The 12071-nt window shown below is 38.6% G+C and overlaps 1 long non-coding RNA gene across 1 annotated transcript; it reads left to right on the plus strand.

Annotated features, from left to right (window-relative positions):
• Positions 1–517: 517 nt before the first annotated feature.
• LOC126831024 (uncharacterized) lies at positions 518–4830 on the plus strand. Its single transcript, XR_007684098.2, has 4 exons — positions 518–579; positions 1282–1338; positions 2686–2953; positions 4596–4830. It is a non-coding gene; the product is annotated as an uncharacterized LOC126831024 (long non-coding RNA).
• Positions 4831–12071: the final 7241 nt, after the last annotated feature.

The following is a 12071-nucleotide window of genomic DNA, read 5'->3' on the forward strand; positions in this document are numbered from 1 at the left end:
TTAACACGTCCACACACGAACTTGTCCACTTTCAATCGTCGTAAATTTGTTTAACGCTAATAACGAAATGTAGGCCTATATTTTGGAGAAATTTTAATACTTTTAAATGTGTGGGGGCCCAGACATCCGTTACATCGAAGCAGTGCGGGACACTTGATTTCATTGGGGAGTTTTTACTTACAATATCCGTGTTGTATCTTGTCAGTGTTTTTGTTCATTTTATAGAAATGGAGATAAAATCTATCCCAGCCACGTTGAATTCTGAAATTGCTCCGAAATATAAGCATATTTTTATGTCGTTATTAGCCTGGAGTTATAATACATTTTAAGAAACATATTTAAAGATTTAGCTAAGATATCGACCTTAAAATCTGCAATAACAGCCAGAGGTCCTAAATGAAATGATGACTAACATATTTTTTCTGAAAGACAACTTAAGAATGCCTCGTGGATATGTGACGATGCCTTTTTTAAAAAGCGTATAAATATTCAAGGATAAACCACATTATTTTGCAGACGGTCTGATAGCGTTTCGATAAACTTTGTTTAACTCCAGACGCTTCCCGTAAAGTCACTAGGGTAAGTTATAAAAACATTATTTTCTTATTTCTTTATCATAACAAATGCGACTCAAAAGAGAGTAAATTGGGTTTAACGTCATACTGTTCTATTCAGAATTGTATAATGAAGACGGGCGATACAGTGAGCTATGGGGGACATTTTGCCCAGACAGTGGCGCTGTGGCCCACTTTTATATCGAATTTCAACTCCCAATGGGTTATTTCCGTGCACGCCAATGTGTACACGGGGCCCCGTTTTTTGTTCCTTATACATTGTTCCTGATCAGTCCCGCTGTCCTGAACCACCTAAGGAGGAAAATCCAGTTGAGCTTTCTCCGCCAACACCGGGATCGAACCCAATGTCATACTCATGGAGCCACCGCGGCTACCCGGTCTCTAAAACTAAAACCGGTTAAATACCATTTGTATAATAAATCAAAGCATGTTAATTATTATCCAAATATGTCTGAATTACACCTTAATTTCTGAGAACTTTTAATCCTCTGTTCAGTACGACGCCCGTGGTCTGTTCGAAAAGTGCATTTTTTAAACCACGATTAATATATTTGATTTAAATTCGAACAAGGAACCGATACTAAACTGTTGTATTTAAAGGCTACCTATATTTATCTATTGTATATCAAGGTGTTTTTCTGTCTTGTGTTTATATTTAACTGTTGTATTTAACTGTGTTTATATTTCACTATTGTACTCTGTTCAGGCGCCAGAATGAATACTTTATTGGTCATAATGTTGGCTAGTGCGGCACTTCTTGCTGGTAAGTAAAATTTCATTCAGTCTTTATAAGCATATAAAAATGCTCCGCCGCATACAGTGACTATTAACATCATTTAGAAACCAGTTGAATCCGGGCTTCCCCAGGGATCTATACTAGGCCCTTTTCTACTTTTGATTTGCATAAATGATATTTCAGATAATCTAAATAACAATCTGATGACCCCTCAGTATTTACAATTATAAATGATATCCCATTAGAAACTACTTTTCAATTGATACTGATCTAAATTTAATAACAATGTGTGTAAATAAATGATATTTCAGAAACTTTGAATAATAATGTTGTCTTATTTTCTGACGACACCTCATTATTTGAAATTATAAATAATAGCCTATCAGAAACTGCTAACTCAATTAATAATGATCTAAATTTAATATTAACGTTGGCAAGCAAAATGTAATTCAAATAAACCTGAAAACTTAATGTTCACGCGCTAAAAAATTAGGAATCCAATTTTAGCTTTTAAAATAAAATAGTTGATAAAGTTACTTCTCTCCGACTAACTTTTCATTCAAACAGAATGTGGTCAGAAAATATTTCTAAAATTTATTTTTAAAAAGCCTGAATAGACTCGACGTGCTACGCCAATCAAGATTAAATATAGCTGCATTATGTAAAGATATTTACTTTATTTATACGTTGAAACTGTTGATAATATATCGGATACATGTAGTCCCAAACATTCGAAATTACTAGAGAATATCCAACTAGAAGCAGGCAGAATAATATAACAGGTCTGCGCCGAAATGCCTCGAGATATATTTTTGACGACAGTTCTTTATGTTTGATATTACTTTGTATATGTTTTATGTTTTATATAAACTAATTTGTATATATTGATATACTGATTAATACTTTCGGTATCTTATGGAAATAATTTCTATAGGCCTTATATAGGTTCAATTATTGTTAACTGGCCCTTCTTGCTATCATAGTTCAAAAATAGATAATGCAAAATGAATATATTGAAAATTTAATTCAAATTACTTTATTTAGAGTGACGTTATCACTGTTCGAAATTAAATCATTAAATGGCGGTCGTATTTTAATCCGTTTACACCCAAAGAGTTCATTATAGACTGGTCGTGAATAAAAATCGAGATAATAAATTTTAGAACCTTTGAAGCCAAAATTAAGAGAAGTAATAGGCAGATTTAGCTCTTTTTAACTTTTTCGGTTTAACCATTCTGGAGCGTGAGAAATTTGCCGTGTGTCTTTACGTTCAGTACAGCGGGTATGTAGATACTGTGAAAGATATGTGAAGGGCCCGTTTTTATTTTTGCTTTTAACAGAAACATAATAATCATTTAATTTGATTTCTTTCAGTCACAGGTGATCCTCACACAGAGGTCGACCCTCCTGTAATAGAAATACCAATGGACGAACCGCATTATTTTAAGCCCTATCAAATGGAGCAGCCATACTATCGGGATCAGACATACCATAGGGATCCATACTATCGGGATCAGCCATACTATCGGGATCAGCCATACTATCGACACGACGGGTGCGAAGACACCAAACAGGAATTGAGGCATCTGGCCTATAAGCTGACTGACTTGGCTCATGAAATATCTGCCTTAAGTGATAAAAGGTCATTTTTTTTTTTTTTTTTTTATCTTTTCCTGTTTTGTGGGCTAATATATGGGGCTATTATTTGGGACAACTAATATTGTAACTTGCAGGGTATTATAGACACAATTTTGACAATATTGTAACATGCAAGATAAATAACCCCTGTGCAAACACGATAAACCTTGTCGGCAACAAGGGGTAATTAAAGACCTCCAGACATAAATAGGTTTTTGGATGCATAATTTTATTCGAATACGATCAAACTAGAGCTTCATATAAAGACTGATTAGTAATCAATCAAAGTAAAATAAAAATATTTGAGATAACAACAGTGAAGAAACCATCAAAATCTGTAAATAACTTAATTGTCATTTCCATGTAGAAACGTCTTTTAACGGTTTTGGAAGAGTACGTTGATTTGTTTACAGATCTAGATTAATAGAATGATCAACACAATATCATAAGTAAGAAAACTTCAAATACAAAGCCTGCATCGAACGCAGATTAGGCACTTACAACTATCAACATGTTTAATGGGGAGGGGGGTGACAAGACCCCATGTTTCCGATACGTAATACATCCAGCTTTTTGTCAAATGGTGAATGTTGCCACTGCCTCTCTTCCGATCTATTTGCAGCATTATACCCGACGTTAAGTAGCTGACAATGTATAAAATTCTTGTTAGACAATTAAGTGCCCGTTACCCATAAATATTAAGTATATGATCGCGGGGTCACGAAATACACCTTGTACACGCACAAGGGTTAATGCAAATTGCAATCGGAGACTTTATTAAAATATATGTTATTGAAAACTTTAGAAGGTAGAAAAGGATATCTTTTCTGAATGTTTTCAGACGTGTATTTTTTTAATGGTTCAATTTGAAGAATAATATATATAAAACAATATCAGAGATTTTTTTTCAATAAATATCTATTTGTCGGTCGGACTTATGGTTTGAGCATACTGTTCGTCCTTTATAGGCTACCGTACAATTGTTTATAATACTTCCAATTTCGATTTAATTAATACCGATATTATATTCTGTTCTTTAATATTTGCTCCAACATTATTTCGATTTTAACACATAAAACTGTATAGAGCTCAATGGCTAGTACGCGTAATGTGATTCTCTGTGCTAATGTCAGATCGAATCCCCGGTTGTACGTGACAAGGAGTAGGGTCGCATGTCCAACCTCGTGGGTTTTCTCCGGGTCCTTCGGTTTCCTTCCACTGCTAAAGACCCCTACGCGCAAGCGAATTATTGAAATAAAATTAAACCATATGTTAGTTCCGAACTGACCTACTTTGTGTCGAGTGGACGTTAAACCCCATTTCTCTCTCTCTCTCGCTGATGTCAGATCATATTTGACCTAAAATACGGGGTTAATGTCAGGTCATATTTGATTTAGAATACAGGGCTAATGTCAGATCATATAGGATCTAAAATATGGGGTTAATGTCAGCTCAGATTTGATTTAGAATACGGGGTTAATGTCAGATCAGATTGGATATAGAATACGAGGACGTTGAACCATATTTTTCACGAGTTACCAGCATGGACCACTCACTTAATGGATTAAACAATATCATTCCAAATTATCATATCTCCCTTCCAAATAATTCTCAAAGATATGTATTTTCCGTTTGATTATTTTCAGAAACACGGAAAGGCCATATTACCCTGGTGAGAAACCTTATTACCCTGGTGAGAAACCTTATTACCCTGGTGAGAAACCTTATTACCCTGGTGAGAAACCTTATTACCCTGGTGAGAAACCTTACTGGCCGACCTGGTTACGAGAAAAAGTCTGGTAGAATAAATGCGATATCTTTAAATACATTTAAGTTATACGACATCCAGATTAAATCAAATATATATATATATATATGAATAAAGAGTCGTGAATTAAAATGAGATTTTGTATATTTTATTTTAAATGCCGCTTGGTTTGCTCCGTTGCTAAATCAATTAAATGAAACTTGGGCATCATTGTGCTTATGGTAGTGGTTCAGTCCATTACTTTATCCTTCCCCAGTAGTATCCGATGTTCAAACCATCCTTCTAGTTCGATATGATTAGTAACGTATGTCGTACACGAGACAGGTTATGAATATATAAACAACTGCTATCGCTTCTTCTTTGACGTATTCATACAGATGAGTTGATGTCTGTACTATTTCCATCTTTATAATGGGGTTTAACGTCTTATTTATTTACACCAACCGGGATAATGAGGACGGCAACACGCCATATTTTACTATTAGAGAAAGTCTGCCCTTACAGGCATTTCCGTCTACTATTCACAGAATTCCAAATGACAAGGGGCTTTTTAAGTGCATGCCATTGAGGACACGTGGGGTACTGCACCGAAATTAAGTGATATTTTGCGCATGGATTTAAGAAAAAGAAAGTAGTGTGTTAAGATCTCCTCAGGGTCACCCACAGAAGCACAGACGCTCACAGTCACTGGTTGAAATCAGCAGTATTGCAAAGAATACCAGACAGCGTTACAGCCAAATCTTACACTAAATTTAAAATAAGGTTGAGTGGTTCAAGCTCAACAAATTTTACAACACATAGACAAAATTCGGGCTTATTTTAGCATTGTATAAGACTTAACGTAAAAACTTCATTCATTAACAATCGAAGTCTGGCCACGTTTGATTTTTGAAGATATAACCATTTTAGCATTGGTTGAAAATATGTTCGGAGCGCATTATCAAGGCAGTAAACACTTTGTGACAAAACGAGTTATGGATCTTGGTCACATTGAAAGTTAGGCCTACGTCCCTGGAACGAAAATGTCTTCATAGTCCGGAAACATCGTTTATTTTCTTGTCGCGAAGTAACGGAATACACTCTATTAGACGATGGAATTTTCTACATCTGTACGCATGCACAAACGTTTAGGTTTTTTTACGATATGTCGACGCCTTCAAATATTTTAAAATTACTTATAATGAATTGAAATGAAATGGGGTTTAACGTCCTAATGTTCTGCTCCTAAACCGGGCTAATGAAGACGGGCATACGCCATGCAGTGTGCTATGAGGGAAATTTTGCCCGGGCAACGGCACTATCGCCTACTCTTATATCGAATTCCAACTGCCAAGGGATCTTTACGTGCACGCCAATGTGTACACGGGACCTCGGTTTTCGTCCCATCCGAACGACTAGACAGCTTTCCTTGTCAGCCCCTCCGTCCTGCATCACTGACAAGGGAGAACCACGCCGGAAAATCTGGATGAACTTTCTCGGCCAATGCAGGGATCGAACACCCGACCTCCAGGCTAGCGAGCTAGCGTCTTACCCACTTAGCCACGTGATCCCCTGCCACTAAAGCATTACAAGTAGAGGGTCACGGTGGCTAAGTGGGTAAGACGCTGGCTCGCTAGCCTGGAGGTCGGGTGTTCGATCCCTGCATTGGCCGAGAAAGTTCATCCAGATTTTCCGGCGTGGTTTCCCCTTGTCAGTGATGCAGGGCGGAGGGCCTGACAAGGACAGCTGTCTAGTCGTTTGACATGAATTGTTTAAAGATTAGCTTAATATTAAAATGAATAGTGATTTCATCCCTGTATACCCACAGACATCGATGGCATGTGCGAGAAGGGGGGGGGGGGGTCTATCAATCTCATCATTTAACACTTTAATGTTAGTCCCATAGATGAATAAAAATATTGTGCAGTACGATGTTTGTTATTGAAAAAACACAAAGTAGGGGAAAACATAATGGCATGTAATACGGAGAGAGAGGGAAAAGACCTCCTTAAATTTAATTTGTCCCGCAGATAAATAAATATATTGTACCGTGTGATGTTTGTTATGAAAAAAGAACACATTGCTGAATAAAGTACAAGGAAAATACAAATGCAATAAAGATCGACCTTCGGGTTGATTGGATGGGGATTTGACTTCGAAGTTATGGGTATAGTGGGGAGGAGTAAGTACAACATAAAAGACTATATATTACCAACAAATTCAAAATCAGGACCACGTTCTGTCGTGTGGTGTGCTAGCATTTACACACTAATATTTATGCTGTTATCTGTTCTAGTTTCTATTCATTTATAAGGCATTCAAAGCGCTCAATAACATTTAACAAAACCCATTTCATTGTGACCCACGTCCCCTGTCTGTATTATGTTAGAACTGCCTTTTCTACCGAATGTTGTCTTTTGCAGAGAGAGAGAGAGAGAGGGGGGGAGAGAGAGAGATGGGGTTTAAGCTCCACTCGACACAAACTAGGTCATTTCGGAACTAACATATGGTTTAATTTTATTTCAATAATTCGCTTGCGCGTAGGGGTCTTTAGCAGTGGGAGGAAACCAGATTGTCTTTTGCAACATAATTAAATCATATACATAAAATAAAACCAAGTACGAACAATCCAAACCATAAGACAGAATTCGAAGTCCTAAAAAACGTTCTAGGCAAAATAGTGTATTCAAGCAAAATAGTGTAATCAGCAAATGGACTGCTCCTCGTGTACAAAATACACGACAAACAGTGGTAACAGGTGTCCGGAAGAGTAAGCTTACCCTGCCTGGCGCCACACCCGCCATAGCTGCATCCAAACTATTAGGCGAAATGTCGGTAAAATAGCGTGATTGGCCAATGAACTATCGGTATGCAAAATGACGCGATGAACTACATGTAATTATTCAGAATACACATATAATCTGTCTGTTCAGATATTTTTATAGATATGTTTCATATAAAGCATTTAAAAGCTTTTCGGTACCAGCTTTATCTGACATGGTATTTTTAATTTCGGAAATAACGGATTTACTAAATGGTTCAGCTATTTCTTCGAGATCTGCCAAAATTCGGTTAATGTCGTTAATGTAGTTTGCGCAGATTTATCAACGATTTCACAAAGACCAAGAATAAGTGCTAACGTCCGCTTCCACCGAGGTGATATCGCAGACAATTAGTAATATGCATGGTTAAGGCACATTTATAGCGAATACGTCGTGTGTGTGCAGGGTGCGGGGGGGGGGGTCTGTCTTTCTAAGTGAATAACACGTTGTTTCATGTTTCATATAGGCGAATTATATAGGTTCATATTCGCGAAAAACGAACAACGAACAAAAACTACAATTAATGGTATTTATGCGTGTTTTGACGTCACGGTGACACAGAATGTAGCGTTTGCTTATTGACCAGAAAGGGGGGGGGGGCAGTCTGGAGGTCGTGTTCTTTAACGGTGTTGGTCGAGAAAGTTAATCAAGATTTTCTGGCGTCGTTTCCCTTTGTCAGTTGTGCAGGACTGAGGGCGTGACAAGGACAGTTGTGTAATCGTTCGGGTGGGGTAAAACCCGAGGTCCCGTGGCGTGCACGCAACAGAACACTTGGCAGATGGAATTCGACATAAGAGTAGGCCACGATGTCGCTGTCCAGACAAAATTTTCTTCATAGCACACTGTATGGCGTATGTCCGTTTTCATTATCACAGAACAATAGGACGTTAAACCCCATTTCATTTCATTTTCTGCCAGTCGCTGTGACAAAGTCTGTCCAACCTCGTTGGTTTTCTCCGGGTCCTCCGGTTTCCTCCCACTGCTAAAGACCCCTACGCGCAAGCGAATTATTGAAATAAAATTAAACCATATGTTGGTCCCGAAATGACCTAGTTTGTGTGTCAAGTGGACGTTAAAGCCCATTTCTCTCTCTCTGTGACGAAGTCTGAAACGCTGGCTCGTTAACAATATTGCGACAGAACTATGTCTGAACCTGGAAATTAAATACAAAGGGGTTTTTATGATTGATTTAGTAGCTTAGAATGTCCTCTGTCACAATTTGCCGGGTAAACCTGTGTTACCCTTGAGCGTTTTGAGAATTTCAAGATGGCGTCCAAGACGGCCGTCATTTCAAATAATCCCTTATAGTATTTTGTCTAGGATGATAATTTTGGTGTCCAACCGTATGTTTTTGGGGCCAAAGAATACACTGAAATCATTCATTATGTTGTTGGGTGATTAAGTGATAGTAAAATCCAAAATGCCAGACAATATTGCCCTTTAACTCGATAGCGGCGGTTGGGGGCGATTATTTCACCAATATTATAACGTGGCTTCACCTTGTCTGTGGTGCAGGACTCGGGTCCGTGCATGGACAGTGTCTAATCGCTCGGTTGTGACGAAATACCAAGGTCCCGTGTACACTTTGGCGTGCACGTAAAAGGGCTCCTGGCAGTTGGAATTTGAAGTATGAGTAGATCGAAGCGCCACTGTCACTGGTCAATTTTCCTCTTAGCACACGGTATTGTATATACCCATCTTCATTAGACCAGTCGATATACACCCTTCCTTCACCCCAAACATTCTTGATTATCTTAGTGTGCGCGGAGGGGGGGGGGGATTATTGTCTGAAAATTAAGATATAATTGAATAATCTACCAAACACAAAATTATGATCATTCTTTGATAGACATTTTTTTAATGGGTAGTTTCTATTTTGTTGATTTTCCTTCTAGGGTGCAGCCTCAGTCTCGGTGCCAGCCACTACCTCAGTCCCAGTCTCAATTTCTGGCGCAGTCGCACGAGATATTTCGCCCCGAATTCTTCTACTCTTGCCTCCGTCGCCTCCTTTGGCCCTCTTTGACCATTTGCCGCCGTGTCCTAGTTTTTTCATCCACCAGGGCATAACCATTTTCACGTCACTTAGGTAACCTTGACTATAAAAAAGATGAAAATAAAATCAACAAAGAGAACTACTCGGGTAAAAGGTGAGATATCGTCATTAGGAGATAAAGCATGTCGATTTGATCTAACGTGGGTTATAATGTCCTACGAGTCGGTTTAAAGATATAGCACATCGGTTTGGGTCTAATGGTTCTGCGCCAGTTGAAGACTAACATGAGAGAACTTTGCACAGACAGCGACACAGCGGCGTATTAATATTTTCAATTCCATTTGTAAAGGGTTCTTTTACGTGCATGGAACCCAATCCTTAGACACTGTTCCAGACCTGCACCATTCGGCTGATATACTAACATGATCATTCACTTCAACTCTTTTTTTCTTAAGCACTTCAAGATATTTCACATAGTTAATGTGAATCTTTATCATAATACATTGAATTTGTTTTAAAATCTCCCTTAAACTAAATTTGACACAAGCAGGAATAATTTATTTTCTTTTTTTGTTTGATTGCACATTGTGTAAAATCGGAACAAGCTGTGGTATTAAATGTGGACTTACAGTTTTAGACTGTCTATCTTATTTACCAACAGTGACATGAGGGTCTGTAAGTTAGTAAGCTGCATAGTTTGATATTTGACAAGCGACTTGGTATCTTCACAGGCCCCCGATTCCATTCTTCCCCAGTGGCTTGGCTGTGCTGCAAAAATCACAAAATAATAAATAGGGATAATAAAAATTGGCATTGTACAGTTTTATGTAATTTTAAATTTGATGACGCAATCACGTACCAGAATCCGTTCTTCCCCAGTGGTTGGATGGCCGAATGGTTAGCACGCGCGCGCTGTATCATACGGTCTGTCATTGAGTCAACTGGCGGAGTTTCGATTCCCCGGTTGTACGTGACAAGGAGTAGGGTCGCCTGTCCAACCTCGTGGGTTTTCTCCGGGTCCTCCGGTTTCCTCCCACTGCTAAAGACCCCTACGTGCATGCGAATTATTGAAATAAAATTGAACCATGTGTTAGTCCCGAAATGACCTAGTTTGTGTCGAGTGGACGTTAAACCCCATTTCTCTCTCCCTGTCTTGGTTGTGCTGTAAAAATCTCAAAATAATATATAGGGATAGTAAAAATTGGCATTGTACAGTTTTATGTAATTCTGTTTGATCTTTAAATTTGATGACGGCCAATCATGGTTTGTTAAATCGGCCAAAACGGAAAGGCCAAAACATCTCTCCGGCGACATTATCAAACTAAACAATGAAATGTACCGATAGTGATGCAATATAATTGGCCAAATTAGGAAATGAAAAAATCGAAGATGTAAAAAAATATGCATGTTTCCTCTCTACAAGGAAATTGGTATAGCTGGACAATCTCACGAAATGAGTATAAATACAATGCATATAACTGGCATTCCTGAACCAATAAAATAATTAATAAATCGGGGTAAAAAAAGAGACCAGTAAGCGGAGGTCGAATCAAAAGCCATTCGGCATACCTTCAATAGTTATGCCCCCGCCAGACCGGGTTGGCGTCCTTAATGCGCTACTGCGACCGTACGGCGACTAGAAAATGCACAAGGTTGCCGGCAAACGTGAACACAACGCAAGAAAATGTCCTAAAAATTACAAACTTGAAAAACGCCGCGTTCTCACAGCTGTCCAGGTCAGATCGCAGAACCTTCGCGTTTGTTTCGGACATGCTCAAAATAAACGCCGTGACTCGGCGATCATTAGCGACCATGGAGACCACAGCACGATATTTGGCGTTTCCACCACGTTTTCTCCACGGTTATGGCGATCTTGACGCGCTCTGAGACCATTTTCCGTCGCCGTAGCAGCGCAAGAAGGACGCCACCCAGGTCTGACGGGGGTATTAGTCGCTCTTGCTGGGCGAGCTTATAGTAGGATGTAGGGTCTGATGAAAGATGTTTTATTTTTGATTTCTACCTGCGCTTATATTTGTCATCATATAGCTGTTATATATGATCTGCTGCATTTAAGATGTAACCTGCTTCACATTAAACAAAACGTATTTTAAAAAACCAGCGTGTTCGTTCCCGAGTTTTGTATTTGGTGAGGTGATACTGGCGTAACAAGAGTCCGTACGAATGTCCATTTGTGGAGCAACGAATTAGCGCCCGTGACGAAGGACATTGATACGATACCTATCCCCCTTGGGGTCGTTTGGCAGACAGTGTAACTCATGGTTGTGTTACAGACGGAGATATAGTCGGGTTGATTTGGGCCATCGTTTCCACCAGGTTTACAGAAGTAGCTATTATGAATTTTTTTTTTTTTTGGGGGGGGGGATAAATAATTGGAAAAAATATTAACCTACCTGATACAGACACTACAGCAACCACGATAGCAAATAAGAACACGTTCATTCTGATTATCTCTGAAATTTAAGATAATATAAACACAAAAATCAATTGATGGAACCAGACAAAAAGTTTTATTTGAATGTGCAAAACTACCAAATGATGC

This window comes from Patella vulgata, chromosome 8 (assembly GCF_932274485.2).
Source record: "Patella vulgata chromosome 8, xgPatVulg1.2, whole genome shotgun sequence".
Classification (NCBI taxonomy): Eukaryota; Metazoa; Mollusca; class Gastropoda; family Patellidae; genus Patella; species Patella vulgata.